This window comes from Magnolia sinica, chromosome 5 (assembly GCF_029962835.1).
Source record: "Magnolia sinica isolate HGM2019 chromosome 5, MsV1, whole genome shotgun sequence".
NCBI classification, from domain to species: Eukaryota; Viridiplantae; Streptophyta; class Magnoliopsida; order Magnoliales; family Magnoliaceae; genus Magnolia; species Magnolia sinica.
In genome coordinates, this window is record NC_080577.1 from 90,084,870 (window position 1) to 90,107,321 (window position 22,452).

Below are 22,452 nucleotides of genomic sequence, written 5' to 3' on the forward strand. Positions count from 1 at the left end.
AACTCGAAAGTATTTGACGGTAGAAGTTTTATCGAACCACATTTCGTAAGCCGTTTTATTATTCACTTTACTAGTGTAAACTCGATTAATAATATAGCAAGCTGTATTGACTGCTTCAGCCCAAAGATTCTTAGAGAGCTTCATACTGTTCAACATGACATTAGCCATTTCTTAAAGCACTCTATTTTTCCTTTCAACAATACCATTTTGTTGTGGAGTTTTGGGCGCTAAGAATTCATGTAATATTCCCTGGTCGCTACAGAACTTGTCAAAACGGCTATTCTCAAATTCAGATCCATGATCACTACGAATCTTACTGACTTGAGAACCTTTTTCAGTTTGAATCCTTTTGAGAACCTTTTTTACTTCTTCAAGGGTTTCTGATTTGTCCCTTAAGAAGACAACCCATGTATATCTGATAAAGTCATCTACTATTACCAAAATATATCTTTTGCCACCTCGACTTTCCATCCTGGTAGGTCCTACTAGATCCATATGGAGAAGCTTGAGTGGTCTTGATGTGGTATTGGAATTCACCTTTTTGGGTGAGTTCCTTGTTTGTTTGCCAATCTAGCATTCACCACTTATTTTATCTAATTTTTGTAGTCTGAGTAAACCTCTCATAAGTTCCTGTTTGCTCAATCTATATAGATTTCGGTAATGTACATGTCCAAGACGTTTATGCCACAAATCAGTCTCGTCTGTTTGGACCATGTAACATGATTGATTAGATGAGCTGGATTCGCTAACAATATAGCAGTTTTCAGACGTTCTACGTCCAGTTAGTATTACTGAACCCTTGTTGTTTAGAATCTCACAGCTTTGATTAGAAAACCGTACACTATGGTTATTGTCACATATTTGAGATATGCTAAGCAAGTTATGTTTTAGACCTTCAACATATAAAACATTTTTAAACAAAGGAAGGTTATAGAGTTGAATAGTACCTTGGCCCATAATCTTGCAGTTGCTGCCATCACCAAATGTGACTGAACCATCAGTCATGTCTTTGAGATCAGTGAATAAACCTTTATCACCAGTCATATGCCTTGAGCATCCACTGTCTAGGTGCCACTTTGAATGACTTGTTGCTTTGAAAGCGGTGTGAGCAACCAAGCAGGCAACTTTAGGAACCCATTTTAGAACTGTTTTGGATTTAGGAGTATAGTTGGTCTTCTTCTGACTGATGTTGTAAGAATGATCTACTGAGTTAGATTTTAAGAGCTCCTTAAGTAAATCTACGATTTTTTCAGCAAGAGGGTTTCAGTTCTGATTTTTAAAGTTGACATGGCTGCTTTTAGGTTTTTGAAAAGTTTTTGTATTTTTAGAAAAACCTTGATAAGTACTTTTCCCTTTTGAGTTTGAGGACTCTCCTTTCACAAACTTGGGAGGAGTATACTTTGGTTTAGGAGAAACACTCTTAACATAGCCCAGACCGGATCGATCGCCACATTTTCTTGATCCAGATAAGAGTTTTTCTAATTTAAGATCACCTTGGGCATATTTCCAGGTTTCCTTTAAACTTAAGAGAGAAGAGACTTCATTTTTTAGTTGTTCGTTTTCAGATTTAAGATTTTCAAACTGGGAGGTTTTAAATTCTAAATCGCATTTTGTCTTTTCAAAACAGTCTGAAATATGGGACTTTTCTAAAATAAGTGATTCAAAACATTCTTTGAATTTAAAAAACTTTTCTTTTTAAAGTTTAAGTTTGACAGCAATTTTACAACTTTCCTTGTATAGGGCATTGTAAGCATCTTGAAGATCAACTTCATTTTCATAATCACTATTCAGATTTTCTTCACTAGTCGAATCATCATGATCTGAAAAAGTGAATTTGGCTCAAGTCATAAGAGCTTTAACTTCACTACCCAACTCGGTTTCAGAATCTTCTGATTCAAAATAAGCTTCAGAATCAGATGATTCATCCCAAGTAGCCAACATACCATTTCTTTTTGTTTTGTCCTTTTTAGGACATTTGTTTGCTAAGTACCCATACTCTTGGTAGTTGTAACATTGACTATCTTTCAAAGACTTCCAACTTTTAGATCTAGGTTTAGATATTTTCTTATCATTTGATTTTTAAAAATCTACCCTTTTCTTGCTTTTGAAAATCTTGTAAAATTTCTTCGTTAAAAGAGCCATATCGTCTTCAGAATTTTCTAAATTCGAGTTTTCTTGAGAAATACCTTTAGAAGATTTGATAGCAATAGATTTACTTTTAGGAGCTTTAAAGTTTTAACTCATAGGTTTGTAAAGAACCAACTAGTTCTTCTACCCTCATATTATCCGTATCACGAAGTTCCTGGATTGCGGCTACCTTAGAGTTGAACCGTTCAGGAAGTGAGCGTAGTATCTTTGTACACACTTTACTTTCTGGGATTTTATCTCCAAGACCCCACATTGAGTTTACAATGTCATTTAATCTTGTGTAAAAGTCCACAAACATTTCATTTTCCTCCATATGAATTTCTTCAAATTTGGTTGTGAGGAGTTGGACTTTAGATTTTTTGACAATTGTAGTACCCTTGTGTGTCATTTGTAATATATATCAGGCTTGCTTTGCAGTATCACAAGATATGATTCTTTTGAACTCATCTGGTGATAGTGCGTAAGTGATTGCATTTAGTGCTTTTGCATTGACACTACTCTCATTTCTCTGAAGGGCGGTCCATGAGAAATATGGTGTTACTCTCATTGATTTTGAACCATCAATACCAGTCACTTCAATGGTAGGTGGGTTCCATTCAGTCACTGTGGCTTGTCACACACTCTCATCCATTGATTTGAGGAAGATCCTCATCCTGGCTTTCCAATAGGCATAATTAGAGCCATCAAAGGGTAGAGGCCTAGTGACTGATAGGCTATCAAAATTTGACATCTTATATAAAGCTTAGATCGTTAGCTCAGGAATTAAATCCAAATAAAAAGCAATAAGAGCGAGCTATTAGGCTCTGATACCACTTGAAATGGCCAAGCTATATGTCCTAGAGGGGGGTGAATAGGACTATGCCAAATTAAATTTAAATACTGCGGAATATTAAACAAAGAAAAGATAGCACTATACACCAATCACAGTATAGGAATGGAAAGCAACCTAAAATAGAGAATTAGAAACAAAAATTGTTCTAAGGACAACCTTGCACCAAAAACCAAAGTTTATGGTAGGACAACCTCATTTCTAAAACAAACAGAGAAACTGAAGCTCAACATAATAAAGAGATAGCAAAAATATAATGCTGAAATGTAAATCTAAATTATTACAGCATTCCCACTGTGCTTGAAATGAAATGATTACAACATTCACGTTCACACATACATTCCATAATTCTGAATGATAAAAGATAGAAAATATAAATCACATATCCACAACACAAAGAATTATAGTGGTTCGCCTGTGTGTTCACCAACTGTTAAACAATAGCCACAGAATGCTACTCCACTCCTAATATCCTCACACAGGGGATATTAGCGTTCACTATCAAATAGGTTTTCACAGGTTCACCCAAAACCTTCACAATTGTGTCTTTTTCAAAGGGCTTACACAATTCAAAAACCCCACTTCTGAGTTTTCTGGCTCCCCTCAGATAACCAACAACTTTGAGATTTTTCTGGCTTAACCTCAAATAAAACCAAACAATGTAAATTACACAAATTGTAAAATACCTGATTTTCTCCTTCGTTGTAGTAGCCCAGAAGAACCAAGTCGGAGTAGAGATTTGAATGTCAAAGTTCAATGTCCAATACTCACTTTATAATGGTTCTAGGTTCTAATAGATTTTAAATTAAAACAAAAGGGCTAGTTCTAATTGATTTTGATTCCAAAAAAAGGAAAACAACAATTCCTCTTTTCAGATTAGATTGGAATGCAAGAAACAAAATCAATTAACAAAGCTAAAGAAAGAGAATATTAAATATACACACTTAGCTTAAATGGAGCACCGACTTATCTCTCAGAAGACCGAATTAAATTAACTTGAATTGCCTTTTTTTTAATTCTGAGATTCGTACTCTATTTATAAGTGAGCAATTCACACCTTCGACTAGTTTAAGGACTTCTACGACTGGTCGTAGAACCAACAGATATTTGAAAATTCGGGCACGATAAGATTTGACAGTTTTACGACTGGTCGTAGGTCTCCTTCGACTGGTCGTAGGATCCCTTCGACTGGTCATAGGTGGCCAAATTTCAACGCCGTTCTTTGAGTCGTAGGTCTATGACTGGTCGAAGATGCAGTCGACATTGTTCCTACGACTGGTCGAACAATCCCCAGGACTAGTCGAAGCCTAACAAAAAAATTTCAATTTTTGTAACAAACTTACGACTGATCCAGGAAATGTTTACACAGGTCGAAGCAGTGCTAGGACTAATCGAACAAAGTCCAGGACTAGTCTTAAAATAGACCAAACTCACTTATATAAAACATATGAATTATGTATCCAAAATGGTCTACTCTAAAGGTCAACCTAAGGTCAGTCATACCTCAATAGTGAAGTAAGGACATTGAAACTTTAGAGACGAGTGACCTTTAAAAGTAATGGAGCTTGAAGTCTTTATGGAGCTCAAACTTGAAAGCTTCTTAAGATCTTGAGGTTGAACTTGAGGTTGAACTTGAAAGCTTCTTGAGATTCTTGACTTGTGAACAGTGCTTGTTAAACTAAGTTGATCTTGAGTAGAGCATTGTTCTTCACAGATGCAAGCTTCATAACAGTGTCTTTGGCCCCACAAATTTGACAATACAAAGGGCTATAAACTATGGCACTTTCATTTTAGCATTGATATCATCATCCTCTTTCAAGAGATACATTCTTCCCCTTTCCTTGGAATGAGTCGACCTAGACGTAGTACTTGGTCTAGGGGAGATGTCCCATGATTGTGAGTTCTTAGCAAGCTTATCAAAGTAGTCCTACACCTCATTGACACCTTTATTCATAAACTCCCCATTACACATCGTCTCGACTAATTGACGCATGGGAGATGTCAGTCCATCATAGAAAAGGTTCGTGATGCGCCAGGTTTCAAAACCATGTTGTGGGCATGAACTGACAAGATCCATGAACTACTCCCAACATTGAAAGAATGTTTCATCTTTCCTTTTGGAGAAGTTCATAATCGATTTTCTAAGGGTGTTCGTCTTATGGTATGGGAAAATTTTCTTTATGAACTCCCTTGTCATGCCATTCCATCTGCCAATAGATCGAGGATGTAGTGAATGTGACCACGTCTTAGCTTTCTCTTTCAAGGAAAAGGGAAAGAGTTTCAACCTAACCGTGTCATTAGACTCGTTAGGAAAGTATAAAGTAGCTATAATCTCATCAAACTCTTTCAGATGTAAATATGGATTTTCTGACTCAAGCCCATGAAATTTAGGAAGGAGTTGGATCTCCCCTAGCTTGATATCCATGTGTCCTGCATTCTCAGGAAAAACCATGCATGAGGGCGTACTCACCCCCGCCAGTTGTAAATAATCTTGTAAAGTACGAGGCGAGGGTGCTTGATGCACCTCATTCTCATCCTGGATGTCTTCCACCTTAGGTTGGGGTAGAAAAGGTTAGTTTTCAACCATCACTTTAATTAACTCTGAGGATCTTGAGCGGTGTCTAATCCTCCGATGGATAGTCAACCCCTCGACCAATCCTCCTTCAGTCAAGAGACGTCGAGTGTTATCATGAGCTTACTTGGGCATGAAACACCCGCATCCCTTATTTCAGATTCTAAACCTATCCTAAAAAGAAGAAATGAAATAAAAATCTAGAAAGAAAGAGAGGGTTGGAAAGAAGTTACCAAGTTGGAATCCCTAAGTTAAAAACCTGCAAAACAAACTAAAACAAGTTAGTTTCTAAAACAAGATAGTCTAAAAATAGAAAGTTCCTAAAACTTAAAATAGAAAGTAAACTAGTTTCTAAAAGGAAAATTTCTAAAAAGGAAAATAGAAAGTTTAGGAAAATTCTAAACTTAAATTAGAAAGTAAATTAGTTTCTAAATTAAAAGAAATCCAAGAATTAGAAATTTTCTAAAAATAAAACCCTGGTTCTAAGAATAGAAAAAGTAAAGAAATTAGAAAGAGATTACCAAATTAGAAGTTTCTATTTCAGAATCCTACAAAACAGGAAAGTTAAGTTAGTTTCTAAGAATCAGAAAAATCTAAACCTAAAGTTAGAAAACCCTAATCTTAACCTAATTCTAAAACTAGTAAATTTCAAAAAAAACGTAACCATCAATCCCCAGCAACGACGCCAAAAACTTGTTCACACCCCAAGTATAGGGTTTTAATGTAGTAATAATCTCGGTAAGACTGAGGTCGAATCCACAGGGATGGAACCTTGTACGTAATCTGAAAGCAACCAGAACTAGAACTAGAAGAAGATGAAATCTAAATTAAGTGAATATGAGGGAATAACAGTAGAATATTACTCTAAAACTTATAGAATTCAAAGGTGGGAAAACTAGGGATTCAGAGGATCCACTTGTAGAGATCAGGGAGATCTACGCTTGATTCATGAACTCAACTGGACTTTGAGTCCCATCTTCATCAAATTGGAAGATATATCACTAAAACTCAATCTGAACTTCCTTGGATCTAGTTTTCAAATAGATGAAAGATATGAGAATTAGAGTTAATTCCATCACAAAACCATGCCCATGAGAGAAAGTAAACAACAGAATTAAACCAATCCACAACCAATCTGAAAGATGTATGAATGTCAGGAAGGATTCCATCATCCAACCATGTCCAAGGGGCAATGGTGAACAACAGGGCTTCCTAACTTCACAATCAAATAATGAAAAGGAAATACTCAAAGTTATCGTAGATCTATTGTAATTTCAGTCACAACAAACCATTAAAAAATAGAAGTATTCCTTATAATCAAAACCAGAATCAAAATCAGTTCATAACATGAATCAAAGCTGTTGAGTACTGCCCATCACGCCACAAGCTTCACCTCTTAGCCCTAGCTAAGAGGTTTAGCAAATCTATGACCATGATTAACTAATCCCTAAATAAAACATAAATCAACAAAAAAAATAAAGAAGGAAAAAAACTCTGTCCGAAAAACTGCTCCACGCTACTTCTCTCTCTCTCTCTCTCTCTCTCTCTCTCTCTCTCTCTCTCTCTCTCTGCTCCACGTCCAGCTCCTTCAATGATTTTCTTCTCTCTCCCTTTCTTCTCCTTTTATAGCCAGCAAGGAGTGGCTAGGTCGGTCAGAGTCAGTCGAACCGACCTATTTTATGTAGTAACAGCAGTGAGAATCTTCTAAAATTCATCTTACGCAAGTCATTCTTGCGTTGAACCTGGCCTTCACACACAAGTGCATTTTTGTGAAAAGATGGCGTTCCTGCGAATGGTTTTTGGCTGCCATTCAAATGAACGGTTCGGATATTCATGTAGAGTCATCCGTGATGGCCCACCTGGAACGTCTGTTCCAGTCGCGACATAAGGCTCGCGCAGCAGCTTCTTGCACTGTTGATTGGTGGGGCTCATGAATGATTCCATCTGCGAAATCCAGTTCGTCCATTGGATTACCCATGAAAAACTGGTCGGACATGATCAATTTTAGATCAGATTCATTGTGGCTCATAAAATTTTGCTTGGCACCATTTATCTTGCATCTAAACCTTCATGTAAATGTAACATCTGAGAAAATCATGAAACAGATCAGGGTACGGTCGGTTTGACCTCCTGATTGCAATGAACACTGCAGATCATCAACTTGTGTGATGATGGTGGCCCACCAGAAGTCGACCACAACTCCCTGTCGTGAAAATCCGAATTTTCAAATTCAGATCGGGTCGGTTTAGTGCACCTCCTGTGTACGTGTGCTATGCACACTCTCATTATGTAAAGTGGGTCCCACCTTGATGTTTCAAGAAATCTACTCCGTTCTTCCATTTTTCTACCACCTCATTTAAGGGTTGAGACCAAAATTGAAACATATCCAGCGATCAGGTGGGGCCTGAATCGCTGATATGTGGGCTAATCTATCTGTTGAACAACTTTCACAGAGATCCAAGAGCTTAAATTCGACTTGTACGGTCAATTTAGGGATCCTAGGCCAGATATAAAGTTTTGAGCCAATCCGATGGTGATAACCCTGTGATCTTGCATTCTGGATGAATTTCAGGCCTCTTTAGTGTGAAATACTAGATTTTCTCGAATCCCAGGCGTGTAAATTCTTCGATCTCGGTCCCCTAGAGTCTTTCCCTTTCCTTGGTGATTTATGAGCGTCAAATCCACGCTTTTAGTAGCCTTTTTCAGTCAAGGCTCCTAAATACACCCTGCATCACAAACACGATTAAAATAGGCTGTTAAGCAGTATCATGTTAGCAAAATTGAGTAATAATTGGGGTCTAATATGAAATATTTGACCATCAACAATCCTCCTCTTGAGGATGAGAACGAAGTTCAAAGGAATATGTTAAACCAACCACGGACTTTACGTGAACATCTACACCCCGAGAGATCCACTTTACCATCTTGCATTGTGTTCTCTGCTCACACAGGGAACATTGATTTTAAACCAGGTGTGATTCAATTGATTCCTAAATTTCATGGCTTGGATCCTGAAAGCCCCTACTTGCACCTCATGGACTTTGAGGAAGTGATTGCAACATTACAAGTAAACAATAGCAATAGGGATGCACTCAAACTTAGGTTATTCTCATTTTCTCTAAAGGATTGAGCCAAAGCATGTCTCAACTCTCTAAGACCTCGTACCATCACTACATGGAAAGCCTTAAGAAGAGAATTTTTGAAAAAAATTCTTTCCCGAGCACAAAGCAAATGCACTAAAACAGAAAATCATGTCGTTCTTCCAAAAGGGGAATGAACTATTTTTCCAAGCTTGGGAGTGCTTCAAAGACCTTCTACTCACTTGCCCACATCATGGTTATGAACCATGACACTTGATTGATGCATTCCAAAAGGCGCTCACCATGGATACCCATCAGTTCATAGAGATGATGTGTGGTGGAACCTTTCTTAACAAAGATCATAATGAGGCTTGGGATTTTTTAAACATGTTAGCAGAGAATACTCAGACATGAGATGTCTCTACTAAACTAGACCAAACTAGACCCATTCCTAGAGAGAAAGCAGGAATGTACGTCTTAAGAGAGGAAGATGACCTTAATGCAAAATTTGTTGCATTGGTTAGAAAGGTCGAAGCCTTGGAAATTAGGAAGGTTGATGTGATTAAAGTAAACACTTCCTTAGGTAATTTTTGTAGCATTTGTGGTGGTACCGACCATAACACAAAGGATTGTCCAACAATCCCAGTTGTATAGGATATCATGCATAAGCATAGGCAAGCAAATGTTATAAATAACTGTCAAAGGCCAGTTGTGCAACCAATGGAAAACACGTACAATCCAAATTAGCGTAACCATCCTAATCTTAGTTGGAGGAGTGGACCACAAATTAATGTGCCTAATGCACCTCAAGGGCCTTCACAAAACAACTTCTTTGGGGCACCTAACAATACACCATATGTGCCCCTATCAAAGCGATCATCTGTGGAGGATGCATTGACCACATTCATGAACTTTCAAGCTCAAATGAATCAGTCTTTAATCCAATCAAATCATGAATTAAAGATGACTGTAGCTAGGATTGAGACTCAACTAATGCTAGAGAAAAAGGCACACTTCCTTCTCAACTTATGCCAAACCCTGTAAATACACATTTCATTGGAGACGCAAATCTAAGTGAGCTACATCATGAACAAGCTAAGGTCATCATTACCTTGAGAAGTGGAAAAGAGGTCGATAACAAGATAATGTAACCAGTAGAAATACCAGCGGATGAGCCACCTTCTCAAGAGAATGATGAACTGGCTATGGTTCAAGAGCCTTAACAACAAAAGAATAAAAAGTGTAAGTTACATGAGCCTCCAGTTCCGTTCCTATCTAGACTTCAGAACCCGACTGTCCCCATGAAATATCAAGAGGTGTTGAATGTGCTCTAAAAGGTGACTGTCAATATTCCTCTGTTTGATGTCATTAGACAAATTCCATCATATGTTAAATATCCAAAGGACATGTGCACTGTGAAGAGGAAATTAAACATGCACAAGAAGGCCTTCCTTACTGAGAAAGTAAGCGCTATCATTCAGAAAAGGGCCGTACCCAAATACAAAGACCCGGGAAGTCCCACTATTCCTTGTATTATTGGAAATTTCCAAATTGAGCATGTTTTACTAGATTTGGGTGTAAGTGTCAACAACTTAGTACCTTATTCGGTTTACCAACAAATGGGGTTAGGCGAGCTTAAACCAACCATGATTACACTCCAACTCGTTGATGTTCACTCCCCAAGTATAGGGTTGCGATGTAGTAATAAACTCGGTGAGACCGAGGTCGAATCCCAAGGGACTGATACCTGTACGTAATCTAAAATTAAATAGAACTAGAACTAGAATGAGATGAAATCTAAATCGAATGAATTTGAGGGAATAATGGTGATATATTAATCTAAAAACTTGAGAGAAATCAGAGATAAGAAACTAGGGATTCAGAGGATCCACTTGTAGAGATCAGGGAGATCTTATGCCTGCTTCAAAATTCATGGAAATTAAACTGAACTTCCTCTGATATAATTTAAAGAGATGAAAAGTATATGAATTAGAATGGATTCCATCACCAAACCATGCCCAGGAGACAAAGTCAACAAAAGAATTAAACTAATTACTAACCAATCAGATGATTATGAAGGTTAGGAAGGGTACCGACATCCAACCATGCCCAGGAGATGATGCCGAACAACAGGGCTTCCTGACGTCATAATCAAAATAAGGGAAAAGAAATACTCAAAGCCATTGCAAACCCATTGTAATTTCAGTCACAACAGGCCATTAAAAACTAAAAATATTCCCATAATATTAAATCAAAAACCCCTTCAATCTAAATAAAAGGCACAAGCAACATCTCTCCCATCAGACTACAAGCTTCACCTCTTAGCCCTAGCTAAGAGGTTTAGCCAATCATGGGCATGATTAGGCTAAATTCAAAATAAATAAAAGAAAAGGAAGAAAAGGAAAAGAAAATCAGGACCAACCAAAGCCAGCCCACTTCTCTCTCTGCCTCTGCTCCCGTCCAGCCCTACGTCCCCCTCGTTTCCAAGCTTCCTCCTTTTTATAAGTGTTGCAATCCGTCGCTGGAGTCGGTGGAGAGTCTGTGCGTAAAGCACTCGGTGGAATGCACAGCAACCGACTTTAAAGCGCACCACAAATATTCCTTGTGTAATTCTATTTACGCAGCCCAAAAACCATGCCAAAACAGCACCACTTTCCTTGATATCTTTCCAAAAACACAACGTTAGGGGGAGTTTTTGGATGAGATACCCATTGGACGGTTTGGATTATTAATCCGACCGTGATCGGGATCACGGAACCGGCCCAGAGCGGCCGTCGGCTCTGTACGCGAGCCGACGCTGAACTCTTGGTGGGGCCCACTTAAGATGACTTTTGGGAAATCCACTCCGTCCACCAGATTCCTCTCAGAATTTCGGTTGAGAATGGTCTGTTTGGACTTGCATTCACGTGGCCCATGGGATATTTTACGCCACCGTCCAACCTACGTTTGAAAAGCCGAGAACCCATACTCGGTCCCTTTTGAAATTCCGTCACCTAGTTCTTGGTGAAGATAAACCACGTGAGTCACATGGACGATCTGGATCAGTGATCAGACTGATGGGCAGGGCCCATTGTAAAAACTCAATGGATGGCACATCCGTCACTGGACGTTTCGCATGGCTCTATTTGAAAAGTTTGCAAAAAATAGGTGGAGCCCACTTCTGATGGTATTTTCGAAGATCTACTCCGCTCATCATTTTCTTAATAAAGTATAAGCCTATGGGTCAAAGTATGAAGTAGATCCAAACTCTAGGTGGGCCACACAATCAACCTGTGATGAGTCGATACCGAACGTTGAAGCAAATCTCTAGCTTACGTGCATGCATGCATATGGATTTCGTTATATTTACAGAATTGCCACTCTACCTTCTAGAAACGTCCGTCGTTCGTTCCTCCCTATTGCACCATCTAAAAGAAGTGAAATTTGGCAAATATCCACCGTTTTTCGTGCTCTTTCCATCAGTTCATTTTGGGTCCAGATCTCCCAAGGATGTCCAAGATGCTTTCTTAATAGTTATTGTCCTCTGATCTCTCTCTTGGGCCACTTCCACGAGGATCTAATGGCTGAAATTTGACATGTACGGTTAATTTATGGTCCTCAGGCCATGTATGAAGTTTCGAGCCGAGTGGATAGTGAAAACCCTGTGACCTTGCATTCTGACTAACTTTCATGCCACTTAAGCTTCAGTTTCTCAATTTTCTCGGATCTCTGGCGTGTATATCCATCGATCTCGGTCCCCTGGAGTCCATTCCTTGCTCTGGTGACTTCGGAGCATTAAATCCATGCTTTTAATACTCTTTTTCAATCAAAGCTCCTTATTACATCCTGCAACAAAAACACGATTAATTTATAATATTAGGCATTATCGTGTACGTAAAATTAGGCAGTAATCGGGGTCTGATATGCAATATTCGACCCTCAACACAACCCCCAACCAGCATTTTGCTAGTCCCGAGCAAAGTATGCGAAAAGTAAGTCGAGAATTATAGGACAATCTCTATGAACTCAAGTGATTTTTGAAAAGCAATCTAGATACGAAAATTCTAAGATGCATGACTGTTAGCATTACTTTCTCCTGAAATCAAGCTCACGGTAAACTTCATAATCAAGTTCAAATATTAATCCATTAATTAGAACAATTTTAAACATCGAGTTCCATGGGTGTATAGCGTAATCACGGCTTACCATCATTAAGAGATCAAATTATCAATTCCTATGATACATTGATGATCGACTGAGCATTCAAGACAACCAAAACTTAAACCAGAAATTGCCTTACAATTCTCTTTTCTTTTTTTTTTATTCTTCCAGCTTTTGATTTTTCCATCGAGGGGAAAGGGAATCGCATCCACACCTATAAGGAGCAAACCTATGCTGAAGATCGTACACCCAACCCTTCTTGATGACAACTATTTTTTTTTTTTTTTTGACTTTATATTCTTTGTATTGAACAAGATGGACAATTCCCAGGTTGGTTCCTTCCATGCTTAATGATCACCAAGTTACAATTCAATATCGAACTGAAACCTTAATGTGCAAGCAAGATGTGTCCTGAGAATTCATGACTCAATCAATGTTTACAACTTCTAATAATGGATTAACAATTCAAACTTAGCTGTGAAATCTAACAGATAACTGAATCCAAGAGTCATAAATTACCAACATCATGTATTTTGCAATTCCAAGTGTCCCAGATGGCCATCAAAATCACTTTGAATTCATACGAAATTCCAGAAAAATTAAAAATTTTCACAATTTTCACAATTTTCGCTTAAGACCAAGAAAACACTGATTAGGAAACCTAATCTCCCACCCCCAACGTAAAATCTACACTGTCCTCAATGTAAAAGAAATAGGCATGCAATGCACATGGGACAACGAAAATATAAGAGTGATGGAAAGATAACACCTGGATAAAAGAATCAAAAGGCTTTTCAAAAATATCTACGTAAGAGCGGGTCAGCACATGAGAAAAACTAACAAAAGTAAAATAAAAAATAACAAAAATAAAATCCTACCTATACCACTTTCGCAGGTGCTCTCGATTGCATTTAGCGTATACAATAAGCCTTTAAACCCCTAGGTTGCCCCTAGTGGACGAGTTGTAGTCTCGTGAGGGTTTCCAGCAATGTTACCCACAAACATTGAACTAACTAACAAGGAAAATGAAACAGAAAGAAAGGCTGGGTTGGCTCCCAGGAGTGCTAAGTTTACCGTCTATCCTAAAACAGCATAAAGGAAACTATCCTAGTCTTATGAAAACAGGAAACCTACCTATACCTCCATCAGACTAGGAGATCAATCCTGGTAAACAGGATTAGTCAGAGATATGGACATGTCCTCTGAATCAAATTTCTCGACAAATGGCTTTAAGCGATGTCCATTTACTTTAAACTCCTTGTCATTGTCAGGATCTCTTATCTCAACGGCCCCATAAGGATATGCAGTGACCACAATGTAAGGGTCAGTCCAACGAGATCGAAGCTTACCTAGAAAGAGATGTAATCGAGAATTATACAAAAGGACTTTCTGACCAGGTGTGAATGATTTTCATAGAATACGTTGGTCATGAAACGCCTTCATTCTGTCTTTGTAAATTCTCGAGTTCTCGTACGCATCGTTCCGGATTTCTTCAAGTTTATTTAATTGAAGTTTACGTACGAGCCAGCGTTGTCTAGATTGAAATTCAGATTTTTGATCACCCAGTATCCTTTATGTTCCAACTCCACGGGCAAGTGACAAGCTTTCCCATAGACAAGTCTAAAGGGAGACATTCCAATAGGGGTTTTAAAAGCAGTACAGTATGCCCATAAGGCATCGGTCAATCGGATTGACCAATCCTTACGATCAGGGTTAACCGTTTTCTCTAGGATATGTTTGATCTCCCTATTGGAAATCTCAGCTTGTCCACTTGTTTGTGGATGGTATGGGGTGCTCACCTTATGAGAGATACCGTATTTCTTCATTAAGCTCTCGAATGGTCTATTACAAAAGTGTGAGCCCCCATCACTAATGATGGCTCGAGGCATACCGAACCGCGAAAGGATGTTTTCTTTTAAGAATTTAATGACCGTGCGATGGTCATTATTTCGGCACGGGATTGCTTCGACCCATTTAGTGACATAATCTACGGCGACCAAAATATACAAATTTCCAAATGATTGGGGGAATGATCCCATGAAATCAATACCCCAGCAGTCAAATGCCTCGATGATAAGAATGGGATTCAAGGGCATCATATTTCGACAGGACAACGCTCCCAATTTCTGACAACGCTCACAAGCTTTGCAAAACTCATGAGTGTCCCTGAACATAGTGGGCCAGTAAAAGCCACACTGTAAAATCTTGGCCATGGTCTTTTTAGCAGAAAAGTGACCACCACAGGCCTGTGAGTGACAGAAGGAGATGACGCTCTGATGCTCATCGTCTGGTACACATCTCCTTAGGATTTGTTCTGGGCAATATTTAAATAAATAAGGATCATCCCAGAAAAAGTTGCGCACCTCGGTGAAGAATTTCTTCTTATCTTGCACAGTCCACTGTGTCGATATGGCACCTGTAGCAAGATAATTAGCAATATCAGCGAACCAAGGTGAATGGGAGACTCTAAACAGTTGTTCATCAGGGAACATGTCGTTGATATGGGTCGTCTCAAGGGAATCAGAGGTATTAAGGTGAAAAAGGTGATCGGCCACAATGTTTTCTACTCCCTTTTTATCTTTAATTTTCAAATCAAATTCTTGGAGTAGAAGGATCCATCGTATCAGGCGGGGCTTAGAATCATTCTTAGAAAGAAGATACTTCAATGCCGCATGATCTGTATAGATAATGATCTTGGATCCGATCAGGTAGGACCTAAATTTGTCCAAGGCGAACACTACAGCTAAGAGTTCTTTTTCCATAGTTGAGTAGTTCACTTGGGCCGGATTTAAAGTCCTATTCGCGTAATGGATGACGTAGGGTCTCTTATCTTTTCTCTGGCCTAGAACCGCTCCAAGTGCATAATCAGAAGCGTCGCACATAAGCTCAAAAGGAAGGCTCCAGTCTGGTGGCTGCATGATAGGTGCAGTGGTTAACGTGCCCTTAAGCTTGGTGAAAGCTTCCTGGCATTGCTCAGTCCACTCGTACGGAGCATCCTTTTGAAGAAGATTACATAAAGGACGAGAGAAGAGACTAAAGTCCTTTATGAATCGCCTGTAAAATTGAATCGCCTGTAAAATCCTGCGTGTCCTAAGAAGGATCGCATGTCTCTGATGTTCTTGGGTGGAGGTAGGTTAGAGATAAGATCGATTTTTACCTTATCTACCTCGATTCCCTTGGACGAGATGATATGCCCAAGGACAATTCCCTTCTGAACCATGAAATGGCACTTCTCCCAATTAAGTACCAAGTTCTTTTCTTCACATCTTTTCAGCACACATTTAAGACTTTCCAAGCACTTGCTGAAAGATGGACCATAAATAGAGAAATCGTCCATGAAGACCTCTAGATATTGCCCCACCATATCAGAAAAGATACTAAGCATACATCGTTGAAAGGTGGCAGGGGCATTACATAGTCCGAATGGCATCCTTCGGTAGGCAAAGGTGCCGTAGGGACATGTAAATGTGGTCTTTTTCTGGTCTTCAGGGGCTATCTCTATCTGGTTATAACCCGAATACCCGTCAAGGAAATAGTAATAGGAATGACCAGCTAACCTTTCCAAGATCTGATCAATGAATGATAAAGGAAAGTGGTCTTTCGTCGTGACGGTATTCAACTTCCTGTAGTCAATGCACATTCTCCAACCAGTAGTGACTCTAGTTGGCACGAGTTCATTATTAGCATTGGCTACGATGGTGATTCCAGACTTCTTAGGGACCACTTGAGTTGGACTCACCCACTGACTATCAGATATAGGGTATATGATACCCACATCCAATAATTTAAAAACCTCGTCCTTAACCACTTCCTTCATATTTGGATTTAGTCTACGTTGTGGTTGCCAAGCGGTTTTTGCATTATCCTCAAGATATATGCGGTGAGTACAAATCGAGGGATTGATTCCCTTGAGGTCCGCTATCGCCCATCCTAGGGCTCCTTTATACGCAATGAGAGTAGATATGAGCATACTCTCTTGTTCTTTCTCCAGGTGGGTAGAGATCACCACCGGGTATGTCTCATCTTGACCTAAATAAGTATATTTCAAATCAGAGGGCAAAGGTTTTAGGTCAAGCTTCGGCGGCTTGAGGTTAGATGGTAGAGGCACTACATCGGTTTGTGGCAATTCTTCAAATTGTGGCCTCCACCGGTTAACTTCAAGTACCGGTGCAGTATCAAGCAAGGCGCACATCTCCCTAATCATGTCATCATCAAAATCATTGGAGTGGGCCAGGCACGTCTCTAGATGGTCGGAGGATAAGATCAGAGGTGTCGTATCTTCCACGAAAGAGTCAATCATGTTAATGTTGTGGAAATCGTCATCATCCTCTGAATTGCTGTCGTTATTGAAAAAGATGTTTGACTCCAATGTCAAATTTCTAAAAGACATAGTCATGACACCATTCCTGCAATTGATAATTGCATTTGACGTGGCAAGGAATGGGCGACCAAGAATGACGGGAATCTGAGTGCCCATGTTATTGATGGGTTCGGTGTCGAGGATGATAAAATCTACAGGGTAGTAAAATCTATCGACCTGGACTAACACACCCTCAATTATCCCTCTTAGTACACGAACAGAGCGATCAGCAAGTTGGAGTGTGGTCAGGGTGGATTTTATCTCACCCAAATCTAACTGTTTGTATACCGAGTAGGGAATCAGATTTACGCTCGCTCCTAAGTCAAGAAGTGAGTGATCAATTCGATGGTTCCCGATTACACATGATATGGTTGGGCTCCCGGGATTTAAATTTATGTGGCACGTCTTGCTTTAGGATGGCACTCACTTTCTCGGTCAAGAAGATTTTCTTTTGAATACTTTGCCGTCTTTTGGTCGTGCATAAGTCTTTGAAATTTGGCATATAAAGGAATCGTTTCACGACATCAAGTAGAGGAATGTTAACTTTCACTTATTTCAACACCTCAGGATATCCCGAGAGTTAGAAAGAGGTTTTGGTGAAACCAACCGTTGGGGAACGGAGCAACTGGCTTCCTAGAAGGTTCGGTTCTAATTTTTGTGGGGCATCACTAGATCCATCATTGTTGTCCTCTTCTGGTTCTTGAGGCTTTTCAGGCCTAACCGGAAGAGTTTTATCAATGATCTTTCCACTCCTAAGAGTGGTGATGGATTTAACGTGCCCCATCTGATTTGAAGAGCTGAGATCACTAATCTCGTACTACAGTTTAGGATTGGGGAGAGGTTGTGCAGGAAGCATCCCCTTTTCTATAACCGTCATACGAGAATCTATCTTTTGCATAAAATCTATAAATCCCCGCATTGTCTGAGCCAGCTCTTGTATGGAATTTTGAACCGGTTCCTCTTGAGGTTTCACTTGATTTGGATTTTGATTAAAGAAACCTTGAGGGGTAGCCGTTTGTCCATTCCTCTAACTAAAGTTTGGATGATTTTTCCAACCAGGATTGTACGTATTGGAGTTAGGTCCAGTAAAAGGTCTTTGATAGTTGTTTACATCATTGGCTTGTTCATTCAACACTCCTCAAAAGGCAGGTATTGTAGGACAGTTTTCAGTTGTGTGAATGTTGCAATCGCAGATGCCGCAAACAATTTCATTGACCTTATCCTTCTTTCCTTCCATGGCCTCAAATTTTCTTATGAGATTATTCACTTTATACTTGAGATCATCTTCTTCTTTCAAGAGATACATTCCGCCTTTCTCCTTAGATTGAGTTGGTCTAGACGTGGTGTTTGATTTTGGGTAATAGTCCCAAGATTGTATTTTTTCAGCCAGACTGTCGAGGTAGTCCCATACCTCGTCGACATCTTTATTAATGAACTCTCCATTACACATTGTCTCGACCATTTGGCGCATGGAAGATGTCAGTCCATCGTAGAAAAAATTTGTAATGCGCCACGTTTCAAATCCATGTTGTGGGCATGAACTGACCAAATCTTTGAACCTTTCCCAACATTGGAAGAATGTTTCATCTTCCTTTTGGGCAAAGTTCATGATTGCTTTTCTGAGGGTAATCGTTTTATGATGTGGGAAGAATTTTTTTATGAATTCTCTCTGCATGTCGTTCCATGTGCCAATGGATCTAAGACGCAGTGAATATAACCATGTCTTAGCCTTCTCTTTTAAGGAAAAAGGAAAGAGTTTCAGCCTGATTGTATCCTCAGATACATTAAGAAAATATAATGTAGCTATAATCTCATTGAACTCTTTCAAATGTAAATATGGACTTTCTTATTCAAGTCCATGAAATTTGGGAACGAGTTGGATAACTCCTGGCTTGATGTCCATTTGTCCTGTGTTTTCAGGAAAAATCATGCATGAGGGCGTACTCACTCCCGCCGATTGTAGATAATCTCGTAAAGTACGAGGTGGGGGTGTCTGATGCACCTCATTCTTATCTTGGGTATCCTCCACCCTGGGTGGAAGTAGAGGAGGTTGGTCTTCAGCCATAACTTCAGTTAACTCATGGGATTTCGAGTGGTGTCTAGTCCTGCGATGGATAGTTAACCCCTCAACCAATCCTCCTTCAGTCAAGAGACGTCGAGTGTTGTCACGGGCCCACTTGGGCATGAAACACTCGTAGCCCTCAATCAAATTTGAAACCTAATCCTAAGAAGGGAGAAGAAAATCTAAAAAGAAAGAGAGGGTTGGAAAGAAGTTACCAAATTGGAGTCTCTAAGTTAAAAACCTGCAAAATAAAACAAAATAAGTTAGATTCTAAAAAGAAAAAAAAAATCCTTTAAAAGAAAGATAGCAGTAAACTGATTTCTAAAAGAAGGAATTCCTAAAAGAAAGTGAAAATTTCTAAATTAAATTAGGAAAGTCCTAAACTAAAAAGTAAATTACTAAAAGAGAACTGAAAAATAGAAAGTAGAGAGAAAGCTTACCGAATTAGAAATTTCTATCTTAAAAGCCTACAAAATAGGAAAGTTAGTTTCTAAACAAAAAGTCTACAAATAGAAAATTTCTAAAAATAAATTAGGAAACAAAGTTAGATTCTAAAAGAGTTAGAATTAGAAAGTTGATAAAAATAGAAAGTTAGTTTCTAAAAAGGAAAGTACCAGAATTAGAGAGTTTCTAAAAATAAAGGAAAGATGAGTTAGTTTCTAATATTAGAAAGAATCTCTAAAAAGGGAAATAACTAACCTAGTTTCTAGAAACAAAAGAGGAAAGTTTCTAAAAGTAAACTAGTTCCTAAAAATAGAAAAATACTAGAAAATAGAAAATTTCTAAAATTAAAAGAAAAATACTAGAATAAGAAAATTTCTAAAACTCAAACAATAATTCTAAAAATAGAAAAAGTAGAGGAATTAGAAAGAGATTACCAATTTAGAAGTTATTTCAGGGTCCTACAAAACAGGAAAACAGGTTAGTTTCTAAAAATAAAATAAAATAAAAACCTTTTAACCTAAAGTTAGTAAAATCCTAATCTTAACCTAATTCTAAAACTAATTAATTTCAAAAAAACGTAGCTGTCAATCCCCGGCAACGGCGCCAAAAACTTGTCCACTCCCCAAGTATAGGGTTGTGATATAGTAATAAACTCGATGAGACCGAGGTCGAATCCCAAGGGACTGATACCTGTACGTAATATAAAATTAAATAGAACTAAAACTAGAATGAGATGAAATCTAAATCGAATGAATTTGAGGGAATAATGGTGATATATTAATCTAAAAACTTGAGAGAAATCAGAGATAAGAAACTAGGGATTCAGAGGATCCACTTGTAGAGATCAGGGAGATCTTATGCCTGCTTCAAAATTCATGGAAATTAAACTGAATTTCCTCTGATATAATTTAAAGAGATGAAAAGTATATGAATTAGAATGGATTCCATCACCAAACCATGCCCAGGAGACAAAGTCAACAAAAAAATTAAACTAATTACCAACCAATCAGATGATTATAAAGGTTAGGAAGGGTACCGACATCCAACCATGTCCAGGAGACGATGCCGAACAACAGGGCTTCCTAACGTCATAATCAAAATAAGGGAAAGGAAATACTCAAAGCCATTGCAAACCCATTGTAATTTCAGTCACAACAGGCCATTAAAAACTAAAAATATTTCCATAATAAAATTAAATCAAAAACCCCTTCAATCTAAATAAAAGGCACAAGCAACATCTCTCCCATCAGACTACAAGCTTCACCTCTTAGCCCTAGCTAAGAGGTTTAGCCAATCACGGGCATGATTAGGCTGAATTCAAAATAAACAAAAGAAAAAGAAGAAAAGGAAAAGAAAAACCAGGCCCAACCAAAGCCAACCAACTTCTCTCTCTACCTCTGCTCCCGTCCAGCCCTACGTCCCCCTCGTTTCCAAGCTTCCTCCTTTTTATAAGTGTTGCAATCCGTCGCTGGAGTCGGTGGAGAGTCTGTGCGTAAAGCAGTCGGTGGAATGCACGGCAACCGACTTTGAAGCGCACCACAAATATTCCTTGTGTAATTCTATTTACGCAGCCCAAAAACCATGCCAAAACAACACCATTTTCCTTAATATCCTTCCAAAAACACAACTTTTGGGGGGGAGTTTTTGGATGAGATACACATTGGACGGTTTGGATTATTAATTCGACCGTGATCGGGATCACGGAACCGGCCCACAGCGGCCGTTTTTCACAGACGCAGGCTCTGTACGCGAGCCGACGCTGAACTCTTAGTGGGGCCCACTTAAGATGACTTTTGGGAAATCCACTCCGTCCACCAGATTCCTCTCAGAATTTCGGTTGAGAATGGTCTGTTTGGACTTGCATTCACGTGGCCCATGGGATATTTTACGCCACCGTCCAACCTGCGTTTGAACAGCCGAGAACCCATACTCGATCCCTTTTGAAATTCCGTCACCTAGTTCTTGGTGAAGATAAACCACGTGAGTCACATGGACAGTCTGGATCAGTGATCAGACTGATGGGTAGGGCCCACTATAAAAACCCAGTGGATGGCACGTCCGTCACTGGACGTTTCGCATGGCTCTATTTGGAAAGTTTGCAAAAAATAGGTGGAGCCCACTTCTGATGGTATTTTCGAAGATCTACTCCGCTCATCATTTTCTTAATAAAGTATAAGCCTATGGGTCAAAGTATGAAGTAGATCCAAACTCTAGGTGGGCCACACAATCAACCTGTGATGAGTCGATACCGAACGTTGAAGCAAATCTCTAGCTTACGTGCATGCATGCATATGGATTTCGTTATATTTACAGAATTGCCACTCTGCCTTCTAGAAACGTCCGTCATTCGTTCCTCCCTATTGCACCATCCAAAAGAAGTGAAATTTGACAAATATCCACCATTTTTCGTGCTCTTTCCATCAGTTCAGTTTGGGTCCAGATCTCCCAAGGATGTCCAAGATGCTTTCTTAATGGTTATTGTCCTCTAATCTCTCTGTTGGGCCACTTCCACGAGGATCTAATGGCTGAAATTTGACATGTACGGTTAATTTATGGTCCTCAGGCCATGTATGAAGTTTCGAGCCGAGTGGATAGTGGAAACCCTGTGATCTTGCATTCTGACTAACTTTCATGTCACTTAAGCTTCAGTTTCTCAATTTTCTCGGATCTCTGGTGTGTATATCCATCGATCTCGGTCTCCTGGAGTCCATTCCTTGCTCTGATGACTTCGGAGCGTTAAATCCATGCTTTTAATACTCTTTTTCAATCAAAGCTCCTTATTACATCCTGCAACAAAAACACGATTAATTTATAATA

The 22,452-nt window shown here is 39.0% G+C and overlaps 2 non-coding genes across 2 annotated transcripts; both read left to right on the forward strand.

Annotated features, from left to right (window-relative positions):
* Positions 1–5,019: 5,019 nt before the first annotated feature.
* On the forward strand, positions 5,020–5,126 carry LOC131247686 (small nucleolar RNA R71). The gene has a single exon (XR_009171959.1). It is a non-coding gene; the product is annotated as a small nucleolar RNA R71 (small nucleolar RNA).
* A 13,523-nt stretch (positions 5,127–18,649) lies between these two features.
* On the forward strand, positions 18,650–18,756 carry LOC131247631 (small nucleolar RNA R71). The gene has a single exon (XR_009171907.1). It is a non-coding gene; the product is annotated as a small nucleolar RNA R71 (small nucleolar RNA).
* The last annotated feature ends 3,696 nt before the right edge of the window (positions 18,757–22,452 follow it).